Source organism: Apium graveolens, chromosome 10, assembly GCF_009905375.1.
Source record: "Apium graveolens cultivar Ventura chromosome 10, ASM990537v1, whole genome shotgun sequence".
NCBI classification, from domain to species: Eukaryota; Viridiplantae; Streptophyta; class Magnoliopsida; order Apiales; family Apiaceae; genus Apium; species Apium graveolens.
The window spans coordinates 164,654,812-164,675,878 of record NC_133656.1 but is presented as its reverse complement, the minus strand read 5'-3'; the positions used below and the strand labels follow the sequence as shown (position 1 = coordinate 164,675,878).

At 37.3% G+C, this 21,067-nt stretch overlaps 1 protein-coding gene across 1 annotated transcript in view; it reads right to left on the bottom strand.

The window, feature by feature from the left end:
- Positions 1-21,067, bottom strand: part of LOC141691262 (zinc finger BED domain-containing protein RICESLEEPER 2-like) — a 49,751-nt gene that overhangs the window by 10,169 nt on the left and 18,515 nt on the right. The window lies entirely within an intron of this gene.

The window sequence follows — 21,067 nt, the reverse complement described above, 5'->3', positions numbered from 1 at the left end:
CTTTATCTCGCACTTCATCGATTAAATCCAGGGCTAACTTCTGCCCTTCCTCATTTTCTTTTTCATCAAAAGCCTGAATCCTTGGAGAAGAATGTGATATCTCCACGGGAACTACTGCTTCCGCCCCATATGCCAACATGAAAGGAGTTGCATTTGTCGTGACTCTACAGGTAGTCCTATAGGCCCACAATATGGGAAGTATCTCGTCCACCCAATTATTTCTTGACTTCTCGATCCTCTTCTTTAATCCATCCAGGATTATCCGATTTGCTACCTCCGCTTGCCCATTGGCTTGCCGGTGAGCCACAGAGGTGAATCGTAACTCAATTTCATTTTCTTCACAATACTTCTTGAATTCCTCATTGTTGAATTGCGTTCCATTGTCAGTGACGAGGATACGGGGAATTCCATATCGGCACATAATGTTTTCCCACAGGAATTGTGCAACCTGCTTAGTTGTGATTTTGGCCAAAGGTTTGGCTTCGATCCACTTGGTGAAATAATCAATGGCTACAATTAGAAATTTCCTTTGTGCCGTGGCCATAGGAAAAGGCCCTAGAATATCCATCCCCCACATGGCAAAGGGAATAGGTGAGTTGATAGAGGTCAGCATCTCGGGGGGTTGTCTAACAATTGGTGCATGCTTTTGACAGCGGTCACACTTCTTCACATATTCTTTGGCATCAGCCATCATTTTTGGCCAATAAAAGCCTAAACGGGTTAACTTATGAGCCAAGGCCCTGCCCCCCAAGTGCTGCCCGCAAATGCCTTCATGCACTTCCTCAAGAGCCAAGCGTGCCTCATCGGGCCTGAGACACCTCAAGTAAGGAACCACGAAAGATCTTTTATATAGAATCCCATCTATCAAAGAGTACCTTAGTGCTCGAACAGTTAACTTCCGTGCCTCAATTGTATCGCTTGGCAACCAACCGGTCTGAATGTGAGCCTTGATGGGATCAATCCATGACGTCCCCAAGCCTACGGGAGCCACAAGCTTAACATCTATGCTTCGTGTCTTCAAAACACGGAAGTACACACTTCCTGAACTTTCTTCAATCTCAGATGAAGCAAACTTTGATAGCGCATCTGCTTTAGCATTTTCTTCCCTTGGAATGTGTTCAACATGGCATTCATTAAATTGGGTCATCACAGCCCTTACTAGGCGAACATACTTTGCCATCGTATCATCCCTTGCTTCAAATTCTCCCTTTACCTGGGATATGATCAACTTCGAGTCTCCACGGACCTTTAAGTTTTTGACTCTAAGTGTCCCAGCTAGACCAAGGCCAGCAATCAGGGCTTCATACTCTGCCTCATTGTTTGTGGTTGGGAAGTCTAGCTTCATGGCATACTCAATTAAGAATCCATCAGGGCTTTGCAAAACCAACCCTGCTCCACTGGAATTTGTTTTTGATGCTCCATCAAAATAGAGAACCCAATATTCTTTCTCCTTGTCCCCATTTTCGACTCCCTTGTCTTGAGGTGTGGTATCTTCCTGCCCCCCGACTTCTTGGTTGGGTATGGTACATTCCACCACGAAGTCAGCTAGTGCCTGGGCTTTTATGGCCATACGTGGCTTATACTTGAGATCGAACTCTCCCAACTCTATTGCCCACTTAATTAGTCTCCCACTTGCCTTGGGACTGTGAATGATATTTCTCAGTGGCTGATTTGTTAGCACTTCAATTTGGTGAGCTTGAAAATAAGGACGCAGCTTTCTTGAAGCCATTACCAAGGCTAAAGCGAATTTCTCAATGGCTGAATAATTCAACTCAGCACCATGCAAAATTTTGCTGACATAGTATACGGGTTTCTGGACTTTCAGTTCCTCCTTAACCAACACCGCGCTCAAGGCGCTTTCTGAAACAGCCAAGTACAAGAATAAAACTTCACCCAGAACTGGCTTGGCCAACAACGGGGCCTGGCCCATATACTTCTTTAACTCTTCAAATGCCTTCTGATTTTCCTCACTCCATACAAAGTCTTTAATGTTCTTTAATGACTTGAAGAATGACAAGCACTTGTCTCCTGACTTGGAGATGAATCGTCCTAGCGCAGCAACCCTTCCTGTGAGTTTCTGAACATCCTTGACAGTTTTTGGGGGTTCCATGTCCAGGATTGCCTTTATTTTATCGGGGTTAGCCTCAATTCCCCTCTTTGAGACCATCAATCCCAAGAATTTTCCAGATCCTACTCCGAAAGCACACTTCGTGGGATTCAACATCATCTTGTGGTACCTCAGGACCTCAACAGCTTCCCTCAAATGGGTTATATGATCAGTCTTTACTAGACTCTTGACTAGCATGTCATCAACATAGACTTCCATAGTCTTCCCAATAAGATCCTTAAAAATTTTATTCACCAACCTTTGATAGGTGGCTCCTGCATTCTTGAGACCAAACGCCATAACAAGATAACAATAAACACCAAAGTCAGTGATAAATGATACCTTTGGAATGTCATCCTTATGCATTTTGATCTGGTTGTATCCGCTAAACCCATCCATGAAACTCAGCATCTCATGTCCAGCGGTGGCATCAATCAAAGTATCAATTCTAGGCAGCGGAAAACAGTCTTTGGGGCATGCATCATTCAGATCGGTGAAGTCTATACACATCCTCCACTTTCCATTAGCCTTCTTCACCATTACAGGGTTTGCTAACCACTCCGGAAATTGAATCTCCTCAATGAAACCAGCCTCTAAGAGCTTTTCCACTTCCTGCTTTATAGCCTCTTGTCTTTCCGGGGCAAAATTTCTTTTCTTTTGTTTCACTGTCTTCCGGCTTGGATCCACGTTTAACTTGTGGGTAATTAACTCCGGGTCTATGCCTGGCATATCAGCTGCTGACCATGCAAACACATCACTATTTTCTTGCAAAAATTTCACTAACTTCCCTCTAAGGGGCTCCTCTAATGTAGCTCCAATGAAAGTCATCCTCTCAGGATTCTTGGGATCTAAAGGAACCGAAACCAATTCTTCTGCTGGCCTTCCTCTATTCTCATCATTTTCTCGAACATCCATATCTTCAATAGGAAGAACCTGCCCCCCGACTCCATCTGCCCTCAAAGAGGCCACATAACAGCTTCTAGCCATTTTTTGATCTCCTCTCTCTTCTCCAATCCCGTTTCGGGTGGGAAACTTCATGACTGAATGGTAGGAAGAGGGGACTGCCTTGAAGGCATGTATCCCTGTTCTCCCCATGATAGCATTATAAGTTGAACTAGCCTTTACCACCACAAAATCCAGCATCTGCGTTGCTTGCCTTGGCTCCGTACCTATGGTGATAGGCAATTGAATTATCCCTTCCACAGGACATTCTACTCCAGCAAATCCATATATCGGCATGTCGGTTGGTGTCAACTGAGAGTCGTTATACCCCATCCTTAGAAATGTGTCGTGGAGCAAAATATCCACAGAAGCACCATTATCCACCAGGACCCTCTTAACCGGGCTATTTCCTATTATCGGCGTTATGACCAGCGGGTCGTCATGGGGAAACTTCACACCCTCTAGGTCGGAATCATCAAAAGCCAATGTTACTTCTGTCCTGGCCCTCTTCGGGGCTTCTCCAACAATATGCATAACCTCTCTAGTATATGCCTTTCTGGAATTTTTGGACAATCCAGCAGCAGTTGGACCTCCAAAGATCGTGTTTATCACAGGCCCTCGAGGTCTCGGCCCTCCATAAATGGTGTTTATAACTGGTCCTCTAGGTTGGGGATTCCGCCCCTGATCATCTTGGTCCCTCCTACGATCTTCAAAGTTCTTCCTTCCATTATTATTTCTGTCTCCTCCATCTCCAGTATACTTGTTCAATCTTCCTTTTCGAATCAAAAACTCAATTTCATCTTTCAACTGCCTACACTCATCGGTGTCATGGCCAACATCTTTGTGAAACCTGCAATACTTGCCCTCATCTAGCTTGGCGGGATCAGCCTTCAAGGGCTTAGGCCAGCGAATATCTCTGTCTTTCTCAATCTCCATCAAAATCTGACTTCTGGGAGCATTCAGCTTAGCGTATTCAGTGAACTTTTGCCCAGGTCCTCCCTTCTTGGGGGTTGAATCAGGGTTTTGTTCAGTTCTAGGATATTTATCCTTAGCGATATACTCCAAATCAGTTTTTCGTTTCTTGCCTCCAGTGGGCTCATTACTTACTACAGTCTTCCTCATACTTTCTTCAACCTTGATATACTTCCCTGCCCTCTCTTGGAGCTGCAACATGCTCTCAGGGGGTCGTTTGGCCAAAGACATCTTGAAAAACTCATCCCTAGTTCCTTGTTGCAGTGCTATCATGGCTACCTTATCATCAAGGTCTGGGACTTTTAAAGCCTCCTTTGTAAAACGATTCAGGTAATCTCTTAAGGATTCCTTAGCTCCCTGCACAAGACTCATAAGAGATGCTGAACTTTTCTCATGGACTCTTCCACTGATGAATTGCTTAATAAAAGCCTGACTTAATTCTCTGAATGATCCAATAGAATTTGGGGGTAGGCGACTGTACCATCTTTGAGCCATACCCGACAGGGTTTGAGGAAAGGCCCGACATTTTATAGCATCGTTCACGGGTTGCAGCAGCAGTGCATTAGAGAATGTCCTAACATGATTAGCGGGGTCTCCCGTGCCATCATAGGCTTTGATAGTGGGCATCTTGAATTTCCTTGAGATATGGGCATTCATTATCTCTTCTGTGAAGGGTGGAGTTGGATCATCAGGATCTCCAAGGGGAAGGAGATTGCTTGGATCAGTTCTTGGGACAGCAGCCCTTCTTCTTACCGGACCATCCAGGTCTATGATAGGAGGAGGATTTCTCCCCCTAGGAGGTATGTGGGATCTGGTGGCTTGGTGAGCCTCCAAATCACGTCTCAGCCTTTGGATTTCAGCCTCATGAGCCCTGATCTTTTCCTGCACTTCTTGGGGATTCGCCCCTGGGGTGCTTTGGGGGCGTTGCCTTCCATCGGCCATTGGCTCTTTTCCAGGACGCCTCCTTCTCGGGGCCACTTCATCATCCGAAGATTCGGAGTCTCTCTCAGTGTATGGACCAGAAAATTCCCGATCCTCAGGGATAGGATCCAAACCTCGTATATAGGGGGGCGACCGCCCTCGTGCTTCGCTTCGCCCCGCATATCCACTTCCTCCAACCTCAGGGTGAAGGGGCATCCCATAAGGGGGGTTAGTAGTAACAATAGTTGAATATTCATACCCGACGGGTCGAGAATTCACAGGTATATGTATTTGTTGAACTTGAGGATTCGTACCTTGAATAATCGGGGGAGTTGTCCCTTGTGGCTGAGGATGAGTTGCCCCTGTCTGGGCTTCCCCCTGAGTAGATGCATAAATTGAATGGGGAGGAACCTCCACGGTTGATGAAATCACCTGGGTTGTCCCTGATGGTGTTCCCTCCTCCAGAGTGCTGGTTGTTCTCCGTGTTCTCGCCATGGTTGTTGTTGCGTTATTCCCACAGACGGCGCCAAATGTTATGGATTAAAACTACTATATATAATTGCTGTATTTAATACTAAGGAACGTGAGCTTCGAGGCTCGATTTGACTGCTCTTGTGTTTCGTGACTCAATCTGCCTTAACAAGATGCCTACGTACCTTGCTGATTGCCAAGGATCAAGTCAAAAAATGTAGTTCTGATTGGTGGGGGTGAGACCCCTTATATAGATGTAGGAGTCCTTCAATTGGACTTGGTATAGGAGACTTGGTGGATAAGCCTCTGAATTAGGATAGACTTAGGAGTCCTAGGAAGTAGGAAGCTGATTCCTTATCCTTTTAGGTCCCCTTGAGGCTAATCTCTAAGGATTTATATCCTTATCGGGACTCTTTTCAACATCTGATTTCTCCCCTATTAATTAATTACGAAATTAATTAATAATCAGGGCTTTTGGGCCTTTTTTATTCCGTCAGGCCTGATCTGGTCCATCAGGCTTAACCTTTCTGGTTTGAGTATCATATATCTATTTATTGGGCCTAGCAGCCCACAGCTTGTACAATTAATGCAGTATTTAATTATACAATCATAATTTATTTATCCCTATCAAGCTTATATCAACTTGAGTCTGTCTTGCTTTGGATAACCATCTAACATTTCAATTCTAAATTTTGAAAATGAGCCAACTTTTATATTCAGAAATCTTCCATCTTTAGAAATTCCGTTCATCCCTTTAGCTTTAAGTTCTTCTGATCTTTTGATGTACATTTAAATCTCTTCATCATACTTTCTCCTTTTCTCCTCATTCTCTGCTATGCCCCCTTGCTCTTCTTTCCTCTCTTGCAACCAACCATTCAGCTAGAACTAATCTCCATGCTCTTGTAGCAGTATCCTTATCTTTCAACAAACTTATCACTCTTTTAATTTCTATTGAAGAGAGAGAGTGTCCATCAAATTGCTGCCTAGAAAAGTGAAGGACCCATCTTGAAAGTAGATTCTTACTTCCTTTAGAGTAACAACCTAGACTTTAACTATTTCCTCAGCCAGTAGTTAAAAATAGTCTTCATCTAAACTGCACCAGTTTAAGGGTAGAAAATCATTTTGCTTGAAACAATTCCAGATGGCCCTTTCAGTAACTTCAACTTTTTTAGCAGGCTTAGCTTTCTTAGGTTTTCTCCCAACATACTTGAAATGAGTTTTGTATGATGGTTTGACAGAAGGTAAGGTTGAGATTTTCTTACGAGATGTTTGGCTTGTGGTGATTGAAATTTTTAGAAAAGAATTAGCAGTTTGCTTGTATAGGAATTTAGGCTTGGAGGGTTGAGGTGGTTTGATTTTTGAGGTAGTTGACTTTGAGGGTTGAGCTGAAGGTTGAGTTAGTTGTGTTTGGATGTTAAGGGTTTGTTGTATTTCTGAGCCATCATGATTCTTCTTGCTTCTCCTCTCACTCCCTTTCTTCTTCTCATCATTCTTCTTTTCATCACCCTTCTTCTCTTCACCCTTGCTCCCAGCTTCCCTACAGGATTGACTTAGATTTAAGCCAGAATGTTTTTTATCATCTTTCTTCTGCTTATCATCATCCAAATTATCCTTGTTGATTTGAGTTTTGGGCAAGTTGGCTTCAGCATTCGTTAGATATTTCCCCAACAACTTAATCATCTTTTCATCTTCAAAAGACTTATTCTTCTTTACCTTTAGAGCAGTTTCCAGAGTCATGATTAGATTCTTGTTGGCCATGACACATTTTTTAAGGATTTGGAAGTGTTTAAAGTGTTTGGTGGTAGGACAGATGTTTGCCACTCCTTTGCTTGGCTGTAGGTATGCTTCTGGAAAATCAGCCACTTGAGAATTTTTCAGTTCAGCTAGAAATAGAGTGTCTTCTTGGATCACAACTCTGACTTTGTTTATCAGAATATCCAACTCAGATGCCCTCCTAAAGAACCCTTGAATTCTGGTGAATTCACCGCCTAAAACGTTTTAAAAGTTACCTAGGGGTTGGTCTATCTTTGCTACTGTTAAGTTAAGTGAACTATTTGTTGAGCCAAGATCTGAAGAATCCGGGCTACTGTTGGGTCTATGGGATCTGAGTTTGCATTCTGGCTGTTGTTGTCTTTGGTTGTTATTGTTGGTTTCTTCATTTTGGTTGGTAGTACGGGTATTTCTTCTGGGAGGCATTTTCTGTAAAAAAAATCAAACAACTTATTTAGCCTTTAAATCAAATCCTTTTTATGAAAAGTTTTTGTAAAACAGAATTATCTCTTTTTGAAAGCATCTGTAACAGTTGAACTAAGTAAATTGCATGCTTCTTTACAGAATGTAAATAGTTAATGAGGTAGGGTACATGGTATCACAAGAGTTATAACTGGTGCAATAAATAAAGTAAGATAAAGCAGGTACAGTAATGTAAATGATAACGCTGGAAAAGAAAAGGTACTGATATATATAGATCAAAGTTTTGGTAGTACAAGCGTGAAAAATGCTTCAAAAGCAAAAGGGGTACACAGACCTATATAGTAATCTGCATATCTAGTCTATAAATACAAACCAAAAGTCTGCTGATACACACTACACACTAATGTACATAATAAAAACAACCACAACAACTGTGACTCAGCATCTTTGTCTCTACATCTCTGTCTCTAGATCATGGCAAATCTGGACCTTCAATCTCCTCAAGCTCCTCCAAAACCCACTTAGCCCACTCCACAAAAAAGTCAGGGGTAATATCCTCATGAGTAGCCTCAGTTATCCTCACAGCAGCTGCTCTCCGAAATACCCGAATCCTCTCTCTGAGCCGCCTCTCACCACTCCCGATATCCCCGGTACGCATAATATGCAATAACTCCTGGATCTGCACCTGTAGATGCCGCTGCTCCATAAGGAAAGCCTCAAACTAATAGTATGGAATAGGGTATGAAAAAAACTGAAAAGGTACACCTGTAACTGAATGCCCAGTAGAACTCGAACTAGCAGGTGGGGGTCCTCGGATAGGTGGCCTCATACCAGGAAGTGGAATAGCCCATAGCGGTATATCCTCTATCATAACAGGAGGTAGTATAGCCAACACCGGTGGAAGAACATGATGTGGATCAGATGACGGTCCTCCGACTGAAGGCTCAGAATGATCAGCCGGTACTGGAATAAAGGAATCTACCATCACTGCTATCTGAAAATCATATCGCATGATAAGAATCTTAAACCACAACGCGAATCATACTAACACCTATTATACAGTCGCACTCAACTTCTCGATGTTCTATCTTTCTATTCCTTACTTCTAATCATAACCCTCTACCCATTCCCGACAACCTAGGCTTTTAGCAGTGACTTATAACCTGTAGCTCTGATACCAAACCTGTGACGCCCTCCAAACCTGGGTCAGAAGTTTGGGGTCCATAACACACACACACCATATATATAAACCTGCTTATAATAATAATAGAGATAATAATAATATGCAGTGACCCTACTTACCAACATCCACGGATCGCAACAGGTTAAAGTATTCACACAAGCCATACATACATACTTATATTACAAACGCCCAAATCCCAACTATTCAAACTTACAACTGGATATTAAACATTCTTACAAACTTTTAAAACTTAAACTATCACAAAATTCTTCAACTAGTTTATCCCGCTCAACCTGGAATCCTAGCTCGCATACTTGATTGGGGATCCTCGCTACCAACAGGTTCCTTCTTAACTGGAAAAAAACATAAATAGAATCGCACAAATGAGCTAACTAGCGCAGGAAGTCATATTGACAATACTGAGATTAAACAATGATCACATGAAATGATTTAAGGTATCAAGTTTATGGATAAGTAATGATTTAGAATTGGATATTACATTTTTATTTTAAAAACCAAGGTTAGGTTGTTGATCTGTCACGCACTAACCCCGAGCAAGGCACACGGCTCTGCTCTAATTACTGGATCCAAGGGACACATTGGCCTAACACGACCACCAATCTGGTCTGACCATGAATCTGGTCCACATTTTATAAAACCATCAAATTCCATAACAATAACAGAATAAACAATGTAAAGAAATAAACAGAATCATAAACAACATCGGGTTTCAAGCATACTATGGTTTGCAATCTTCACAAAGGAATAACATGGTAAATATAAAGATTGGCTATCAGCCGGTAAAAGGATTGGATAACAAAAGAATCAAAATTTTATAGTTATAAGGATTAGTCTTTCAATGCATAAGATATGAAGGTTTGAGTGTTAAACAATTTCGGTTCAGTGATTGTATTTAGTTTGTATGTATTTATGGAGTACTAACGTACATCTATGGTTCGTATCTGGGTATTCAACAATCAATGGTTCGGAAAGAATAAGGCTTACGGCTCAAAGATCAATAAATGGAATCAAGGTTTAGGGTTTAGTGCTTCAAAGCACTTGCAATATAAAACATAACTATCAAATATTCGCAATATATCTTGAGAAGGTTCAGAACACTTGCCTTGTCTTTACTCGCTAACACTTCACTGGCTTTCATTCACTATCTATTATTCACCAACTATCTGCTTCCCTTTCCTATGCCTCGCTTCTTCTGCTCAGATATCACAAGTATCTATCAATACTTATTTCACTTGATTCTATTCGGTATAAACTTCTATCAACCCTTCGTTTTACCCAAATTCGATTGAATTGAAAGTTACCATTAAAACAGTCAAACGATACACATATACGTATATAACACATCAATCAGTCCACATATAGCACATAACACAAAAGATATTCAATGAAAATACTTTTTCAAAGAGGATTTGATATTAAAATGATTTTTTTAGATATTTAGTACGAATTTTTAGATATTTTTCGAATTAAAACGGGTCGTTGAATTATTTTAAAACAATAAACAGAGTTCGATTGCTCGAATATGGCTATAAAATCATTTTATAATAATTATCGACCCATGAAAATAATTTAAAATAATATTTTAAAGTTCAAAACTATTTTTCGGAATTTTTAAATCAAAATAAATAATTAAATCTAATTAAATATAATTAAATAAATAATTAAAATAATTAATAATTAATTAAATCAATTGATCAAATAATTTTCAAATTAATTGACCAATTAACTCATTAATTATTAACTAAAATTAATTAACTAATTAAATCAGATTTATTTTTGATTTAAAAATAATTTTTAGAATTAAAATCATAATTTTTAGAATTTTTAATAATTAAAATCAAATTTCTATAATTAAAATAAATAGAAAATATGGTTTTTAAATATTTTTAAAACAGGAATCCAAAATATGAAAATTCTGAAAACTTCAGGGACCTAACTGGATCTCTTTGAAAACTACAGGTACTAGACTGCAATTTGTACAGGGCTCGCCGGAAAACGATCGTGGTTCGCCGGAGATGGCGTTCCCGGAATCATCACACCACCAGGAGTTCCAGAATTAAACTACACAACACCAGGAATCTATTCATGCAATCAAAATTAACAAATAACCCCTGAGTTGGCCGGTATAGCTCGAAGAAAACTCGCCGGACGATGAGTTTTTCTTTGCTCCGGTCAGGCCAACTCCGGTATCGTCTGTATATGAAACCACCATCAATTGACGGCTCTTTTCAAGCTCAACACAACCATAACAAGCAATCAAATTCATAACCCCTGGGAAAAACTCCCAAATCCAATTAAGAACATTCATACGAATTATAAACCCTAATTTTAAAATTCGAAAATTAAACTCAATTTTGAACATGTTATTGAATCCAAATCAGTCATATAATATACCAAAATCATCAGGAAGAAAAGCTCTACAACATGCAATCATCAAATCGTGCAAACAACATCTCGAACAAAAATTCATAATTTAATTCAAAATAATTTGAAATTAAATAAAAATACATAAAATAAACCCTTAATTTTGCAGTTATGAAACTTGTTGATTCTGATAGTACACCTCAAGACCTTCGTTTTGAGTACTCGAGCTTTCCAAACAGAGTTTGATAACACCTCCAAAAGCTTGTTTGATTATCAGAAACTTATATGAAATTAGGATTTTCTCTGGAAAATTTTATAATTCACTGTATGCAAATGATTTTCTGTACAAAATAAAATATGGTAAAGGCTATTTATATTTACGGAATATTGGTACCCCGTTGGATCATACCCGATATAAAATAGTACATTTATTTGATAAAACAGATCCAAAACCGTACAGGTTTTAGGATAATTATCCAAATCTATATATTTTGTAACTGCAGTATTGGTCTCAACGCTTTGGTTACACGTACTACGAGATGATAATATAATAGTTTAATAAAAAGATCCAGTTTCTCGAAAATACGGGTTTTATCGATTTACCGAAATAAATTTTGTATCAAAAATATTACGTCGGGACCCGCACGGGGAAAACCGTATGCCGGATCGAAAAAGTCAAAACATGGAAAATGCTCGGAGTATTGCAATTGGGTTAGGAAGGAGTTTTTGGAAGAGTTTCGGGTTGTAAAAACGTAAGAACGGTTGAAGTCGGTTGGTTCCCGATTGTACAAAATAGTTTTTAATTACTCGGAAAAATAATCTATTAAATCCATAAATCTTTTATAAAATCATAAAATAATATAAAAACTAATAGAAAGATATGAAAAACATCTATACTTTATTTTGGACATATAAAAATTAAAATACTCAAATTATATTATATTTAAATATCCAAACACATATACCACTTCACAATTAATTCACAGAATAAATACAGAATATACATTTATTAGCAAAAATAATCACACGTGATCCCAGATATTACATCTGACCCGGTTTTGGAGGGCGTCACAGTGATTTGCCAAGTTTTTGTTGATGAGAAATCTGTTTTGAGTGTAGCATGCAATGTTTACAGCTTCTTCCCAAAAACTAGTTGGCAAATTGGCATCTTGCAGCATTGTTCTAGAAACCTCAACTAAGGTTCTATTCTTCCTCTCAACTACCCCATTTTGTTGAGGTGTCCTTGCAACTGAGAACTCTTGAACAATACCCTTATCTTTGCAGAATTCAGTTAAAGTTGCATTTCTGAATTTTATGCCATTGTCACTCCTTAATCTTTTTACACAGTTTTGATCTTCAGCCTGCTTCTCCACTTTCATGATGTGTTCAATAATTATGTGTGGAGTTTCATCCTTGGAATGCAGAAACTCTACCCATGTGTATCTTGAGTAGTCATCCATCATCACAAGTGCATATTTCTTTCTTGAAATCGATACATTAACTGGTCCAAACAGGTCTGTGTGAATAAGTTTCAAAGGTGCACTTAAGGAATTCACAGCTTTGCTTTTCTGACTAGACCTTTTCATTTTTCCTTTTTGACAAGCCTAACAAACTTCATCTTGAGCGAATTCCAAGTTTGGCATGTCTCTCACTAATTCCTTTTTAACCAATGTATTAATTGCTTTGTAGTTCAGGTGAGAGAGTTTCTTGTGTCAAAGCTTTCTTTTCTCTATAGATGCCTTTGTGAAGAAGCAACATATACCATCCTTATTTGCTGAGTATAAATCTGCAACAAACAAGGTTCCCTTTCTTGCTCCTTTTAAAGCAACTTTACCGGTCTTTTGCTGATAATTGAGCAGTCTCCTTTGTTAAATGAAACCTTGAATCCTCTATCTGTGAATTGAATGACACTGAGGAGTTTTACCTTAAGACCACCTACCAGTGCTATATCTTCAATGACAACATTTTCGGAAATTAACTTGCCATATCCCATAGTGAATCCTTTGTTGTTGTTTCCAAAAGTCACCAATGGGCCAGCCATCTCCTCAAATTGTGATAGCAGGGCTTTATCACTTGTCATATGCCAGGAACATCCACTGTCTATAATTCATAGGACTTTCTTCAGTTTCCTTGCACACAATGAGGATTAAGTGTGTTTAGATACCCAAGCCATGTTGGGTACTTTCTTCATTTTAACAGAAGTAAAAATTGATGATTCAGAAAGAACACTGTTCGATGACTGAATCACATTTTCCTTTTTAGTTGTAGATACAATTTTAACCTCTTTTATATTTATTCTCAGTTTATGACAACTTGTCATCACTTTCACATTGTAAGAAATGCAATCAAATTTGTCACAGAAGGTGTAAAGCCCTCAAAATCCGGGGTTTAGATCTAGGGGTTACTTGCCAACTACCAACACAAATCAACATGTACAGTAATCATATAAATATATATATACCCCTTAATACTACTACTCAGGATCTTTAAGGTTAAGGTATGAAGAAAAGAACACAATAATACTTTTATTACATTCTCAAATCCAAAATTTTACAAACCTCACTTTATTACAAACCAACTGGCTAAACATGTTTTAAAACTAATTTTATTTTATTCAAACACACACAACAACTATCTAAACTAAACATGTTCTGATAGTTCAAAGCTCTCTTCATGGATTGGGATTAGTACCCATGGTTCCAGAGGGTCCCGCCTCTTCACTTGTTCTTTACTACCCTGATGTGGATAGGCTTCATTCTCATCTTTTACTTAAAAATAAAGTGAGTAATAACAAAAAGGTGAGCCATAATTGCTCAGCAAGTCCGTAATATGTATATAGTATCATAAGAAAGTTAAGTGAATCTGAAAAAAATATATAATCAGATTCTATATGTATCCATATATCTCTGTAAAAGATAAAGAAGGCCGTTGTCGGCGATTATCAAAAATCTAAGATACAGTGCAGATTTATACCTACATGTATAGATCCATTCGGGTAACCAGGCACTATGGCCCAATATCAGGGGTCCGGTTCATTTCCGGCCCATAGGGTCCAGTCCAACCCTGACCCTTATCGTGACCATCCAGTCCACAGATAAGCATATGCAACAATCAGTATGCTTTGATATATCCCAACATCAAAATATATCAGGATATATATAGTGTATAATCTATTGGAATGTGAATAGAGTATTTAACGAATCGAGGGTAATCAGAAGTAAGATAAAAGTATGATCAAAGAACAATAATTGTGTTTCAGTGACTATGAACAAAGGTTATCAATATTCAGTATATCAAGAATGTGAATCAGATATAGAACTAAGCATGGTAATTCACTATTCTAAATTAAGAATAGGGGAGAAACTTACCTGGTACGCGATCTATTCCAAATCTATCACTATTTTCTATTATTGGCTTGTAATGCCTCACTGGATTCGTATCTATCAAGGAAATATACCAATTCAATTGACTTGTATCCCAATCACATAACAATTTAAATCCACGCAGTCACTAACATCTACCCATACGATCATAACTGACTCTTATAATAATAAACTAGCATTTAGGACTCAATTAACCAAATAAATCACAGCATACATAAGTCAGATAGTCATCCTAGTCTTTAAAATATTTTTAGAATTGAAATTGAATCATTACTCGCATTATTGAACAATATTTGACTTGTGTCCTAATTTTTAGAATTTATTCGACTCGTATTCCTAATTATCGGGTTTATAAATAAATAAATATCTAAATTCGCTTCGCTTCTGGAAGAAATTAAGATTTAAAACTATTTTTATCGAAAATAGATCACTTTTCTGAATTTAGAAGCGTTCGTTTCATTTTAAACGGATAAACGGTTCAATTAATATTCAACTAATAAGAATAATTCAATTATTATTCAAAATAATTATTTAGGAAAAATCAGAATTAAAAATGATTTTTCCATAATTTTTGGGATTTAAATGAATTTAAAACAAATTATTTAAATAAAATGATTAATTATCAAAATAAATATTCAATTTAAATAAATAATAAATAATAAATAATAGGTAAATAAATAAATAAATTTGAATTTTGGAAAATATTTCATATTTTTTCATAGAATAAATTAATTAATTAATTGAATTAATTAATCAATTTATTTTAATTAAATAAAACTGATTTTTGAATTTATAAAAATAAAAATAATTTCCAAAAACAGTTTTCTGAAATTGAATTTGGGTTTAATTGGATCAAAACAGGGTTACAAACCGGGTTGTAACCGGGTCAAGATGAACAAATCGGGTTGCCAAGAACACACCAGAAAATCTGCAGATTTCAGTGAGTTACTGGACTCCGATCAACTCCGATCAACCTCAAATCAACACCGTTTGGTGTGATTTTTGAGTGGTTTCATTTCAAATCACCTGAACAACATGATTCCGGCATCAACATCCCGGAATCATCCCTGGAATCCATTCTCCGATCAAATCAAACTCCAACCAAAACATCGATTTGGCTTATTTATATATGAAACTTCACGTTCTATCTCTCAAATCAAAGCTTATTAACTGTATAATTAAACCCCTAACACCTAGTTAACCTCAGATCACTCAAAATCAAAATGAACAAATCAAAAAATTAGTATAAACCCTAATAATCGAACTATCAATTAAAGCTATCATTTGATGAAATTAATAGCATAAATCGACTTTAAATAATCATACAAAGCTATATCAATCATCAAATCAATTTAATAACCCTAGAATCAAAAAATAACCTAAATCAGTCAAGAACCCCAGAAATTAAAATTAAAAATTTACGAATCAAAACATGAAATTGATGGTGTAAACTGATAGAACGGATCGAAAGCATCGATTTGAGTACTTACATGATATGATTTGGTGCTCATAATCGATCAAAATCACGGATTGATTTCTTGACCCGAACTCAAGAACCCTACCCGAATTTCAGAGATTTTTTGCATTATTTTCTGATTTTTAATGATTTTTATATAATTATTTAATAAAAATTAGGCTATTTATAATTACATAATAATACTCATAATTAAAATTTAGGCCTAATTATATATCTTAATAAAATTAATTGGCCCATATTTAATAATTTATGGGGAATAATTTCAAAAGTTTTAAATTTCAAATAAATACAATATATATGCTAAAATTTCCCAAAAATTGTGAATAATTCAAAAATGCAAAGAAATGAACTATTTGAAAGTCCCATGATTTTATAAAAATAAAAACATGATTTTTGTGGGGTTTTGAGCACCCGTAAGGGCCCGGAAAAATCATTTTTCACGAAACGAGATTTTTTTCTAAATTAATTGTATGATCAGAATATCGATATGGTATACGCCATATTAGGAAAAATAAGGCCAATCATTTTATATGAAATATCTGCTATTAAAACAAAGTCTAGGCCGTATAATTTTGATATAAAAGCATTTAACCCGCAATGAAATACCCGAAAAATATTCGAACTATACGGAACACATACAGCTCATAACAGCTAATATTTTACGACTAATCACACTTCATGATATTATAAAACACATAATACACATTTATTATGATATTAAACAGCCATAATTTCTCAGTCGTTACATCATTCCCCCCTTAAAAGGATTCTGTCTTCAGAATCTCGCTAAGAAAATAACTGGGAATACTTTTCTAATATTTTACTTTCAAGATCTCAGGTTGACTTTTCAGCCATATAATTCCTCCACAAGACTCTACCTAATTGGAACATACTTATTCCTCAACACTCTCTCTTGTCGATCTAGAATTCTTATTGGTTACTCAACATATGACAAATCAGCTTGAATCTATATCGGCTCGTACTCTATCACCCCTCGTATCCGGATTATACCTCTTAAGCATTGACACATGACACATATTATGAATATGCTGCATATGAGGTGGTAAGGTTAGCTCATATGCAATATTTCCTACTTTCTTTAATATCTCAAATGGACCAGCATAACATGGCTTCAGTTTACCCTTTTTGTCAAATCTGGTCAGTACTTTCCGTGGGGATATCTTCAAATACACAGGTTCTCCCTCATTGAAATACATATTCTTTGTGGCTTGATCCGCATATTTCTGTTGTTGATTATGCGCTGCTTCTAGTCGCTTTTAAATAAGTTTCACTTTTTCTTTAGTTTGCAGGATCTATTATGGACCTAGAATCTTGCATTCACCAACTTCATCCCAGCATACCGGAGATCTGCATTTCCTCCCGTATAAGGCTTCATAAGGTGGCATCCCAATGCTTGCATAATAGCTGTTATTGTAAGAAAATTCCACTAACGGTAAATGTTCATCCCAATTGCCTTCAAAGTCCAATGCGCATACTTGTAACATATCTTCAATTATCTGGAGGATCATTCTTTCACTTTGCCCATCTGTCTGTGGATGGTATGCGGTGCTCATATTTAATTTAATGCCCAAGCATTCTTGAAATTATCTCCATAATCTCTAATTGAAATGAGGATCTCGATCGAAAATGATTGACACGGGAACTCCATATCGCATCACTATTTCCTTGAGATATAAATGTACTAGCTTGTGAAGCAAAAATCTCTCGCTGATTTGAAGAAAATTTGTTGACTTCGTTAGTCTGTCAATGATAACCCAGATTGGGTCATGATTTTCCTTGGTTCTTGGGAGTCCTACTACGAAATCCATCGCAAGATGTTCCCATTTCCATTCCGGAATATCGAGTGGTTGTAGTAATCCACTTGGACGTTGATGTTCCGCCTTGACTCGTTGACATTTATAATATTTACTTACCCATTCTGCTATTTCCTTCTTCATGTATAATTACCAAAAGTTTTCTTTCAATTCCCTATACATCTTTGTGCTCCCTGGATGAATAGAGTATCTTGAGCTATGAGCGTCTCGTAAGATTTTTTCTTTCAGTTCTGCTACGTTAGGTACCCGGATTCTCGAGGAAAATCGTTGAATTCCCTTGTCATCCTTCTGACTTGTAATTTCTTCCCCTGTTAAGCTTTCACTTTTATGATTCGTTATCTCTTCATAACATTTTTGAATCTTTTACAACAACTCTGGTTGAAACTTCACTGTATAATTCATCTCAGTGGACTCTTCTGGAATACGAACTTCAATTTCCAATTTCTCAAATTCTCGGATTAACTCTTCTGAAGAAGTTAGCACGTTCAATCTTTCTTTTCTGCTCAGCGCAACTGCTACAACATTCACCTTTCCCGGGTGATATTTGATTGACACATTGTAATCCTTAATTAATTCTAGCCATCGTCGTTGTCTCATGTTGAGCTCCTTCTGAGTGAAGATATACTTCAAGCTTTTGCAATCGGTGTAGATTTCACACTTCTCGCCGTATAGATAGTGTCTCCAAAGTTTTAGTGTGAACACAATTGCAGCTAATTCCGGTTCATGCGTCATATATTTCTGTTCATGAGGTTTCAATTTTCTAGAAGCATATGCAATCACATTACCATGCTGCATCAATACACATCCAAGTCCTCAGTAAGAAGCGTCGTTGTAAATAACAAAGTCTCCTTGATCATCTTGCAAAACCAATACAGGTGTTGTTACCAATCGATTCTTTAATTCTTGGAAGCTTTCCTCGTATCTTTCATTCCATATGAACTTTTCATTCTTTCGAGTCAATTTCGTTAATGGCGTAGCTATCTTCGCAAAATCTTTAACGAATCTTCGATAATAACCAGCTAATCCCATGAAACTTCTGACTTCTGCAGGTGTCTTTGGCCTTTCCCAATTCAAAATAGCTTCAATCTTTGCTGGAACAACTTTAATTTCTTCAATACTGATTACATGGCCTAGAAATTGTACTTCTTTTAACCAGAACTCGTATTTAGAAAATTTCACGTACAACTATTCTCTCCTTAAAATTTCCAAAGCAATTCTCAAGTGCTCTGCATGTTCTATTTCAGTCTTTGAGTAGATCAAGATGTCATCAATAAATACAATCACGAACTTGTCCAAGTATTTCTTAAAACTCTGTTCATCAAATCCATGAATGTCGCTGGTACATTAGTCAATCTGAACGCCATTACGAGGAACTCATAGTGACCATAACTTATGAAAAGCAGTTTTAGGAATATATTATGCCTTAATCTTCAATTGATGGTATCCCGATCTTAAATCAATCTTCAAAAATCATGTTGCTCCAATCAGTTGATCAAATAAATCATCAATCCTTGGTAAGGGATACTTATTGTTAGGAATATGTGTATTAGTTTGATGATAAGTTAAATAAAACACTTAAGTAAAAATCTAGTGTTTGTAGCCTCAACGGATAAGACCATCTTGGCTATCCGTTGAAGGAGTAGCTTTACTTAGCAATAAGTTTAGTATTGTAGCACATTTCATTCTCTGGATTCAAGTTATAATTCTTAGATGTTGTAGGAAATTATCAGTCATGTTGACTACTAATGGATATACAAATAGGAGGGCTAATTGTAAATATTTCATGCCTTGTAATTTTGTATAAGTGAAGAAGTATCAACGGATATTGAAGACCTTCAACGGATAAGAAACAAAGCTTCAACGGATGTCTCTATTGCTTCAACGGATAATATCCATCAACGGATAAGTGCTTCAACGGATAAAGACTTCAACTGATAATGCATCAACGGATAAAGCTTCAACGGATAAAGCCTCAACGGATAAGGCATCAACGGATGAAAGCTTCAATGGATGCTTAGTTCATTAGCAGTTGATAGTGATAATTCACAAGCTGACAGAGGCACATGGGTTGACAGAGACAAACTGGAATGTGGAAGCCTCTAGGAGGAATCAAGAAAATGCAGCATTTCCATTCTGATGCAAACAAGGAAGTATTCAAAGATCTACAGCCAAGCCTAAATTGCATTTTATAGAGAAATGAAGAAGAAACATGTGAAGAATCTTTTTAATTGTATTTTACAGTTTTGTCTTCACTTGTAAACTTGGTGATATATAAACCAAGTAGCAGCTAGTAATTAGACGAGAATTTTCCTGAGTTGTTTAGAAATATCCAGAGAGAAAATCATCTAGTTTGTACTACGAAGCAGCTGTGATTTAATTCTTTGAATCACAGATTTTCTGAAATAACACATCTCTGGTGGAACAACAAATCCACCAGAAAAGTTTTTAAGTTCTTTGTGTTCTTTACATTTGTGTTTGAATATATATCTGTCTGTATCAGCTTCAAGCAATTCACACACATTTGTTCACTTAAACACTTAGCCTTAGAAACTACTCAAAACTTGAAAAAGTTTTGAGATTTACATTCAACCCCCCTTCTGTAAATCTCATTGTTAGTCCACTGGGAATAACAATTGGTATCAGAGCAAGCTCTTAACATTCAAAGAGTTTAAAGATCTATTCTGCTAACATCATGAGTAAGAAGGATATTGGTGTAAAGATTCCAATCCTGGAAAGAGATAACTATCATCACTGGAAGGTGAAGATGCATTTACATCTTCTCTCTCAAGATGAAAGTTACATCAACTGCATTGAGAATGGTCCTCACATCCCACACAAGGTGGCAACAGCTGCTACTGCAACAGTTGCTGTTGGACAGTCAATTCCCAAGCCAAAGGCAGAATGGACTGTTGAAGATATTGAAGAGGTCCACAAGGACAAGAAAGCCATCAACATTCTGTTTAATGGCCTGGATCAAGATATGTTTGACAATGTCATCAACAGCCAAACTGCTAAGGAAATTTGGGATACTGTGTAGCTTATCTGTGAAGGCACTGAGCAAGTTAAAGAAAACAAAATGCAGCTTCTCATTCAACAGTATGAGTATTTTCACTTTAAAGAAGGAGAATCATTGAATGATACCTTCAACAGATTTCAGAAACTGTTGAATGGATTGAAGCTGTATGGGAGAGTGTACCA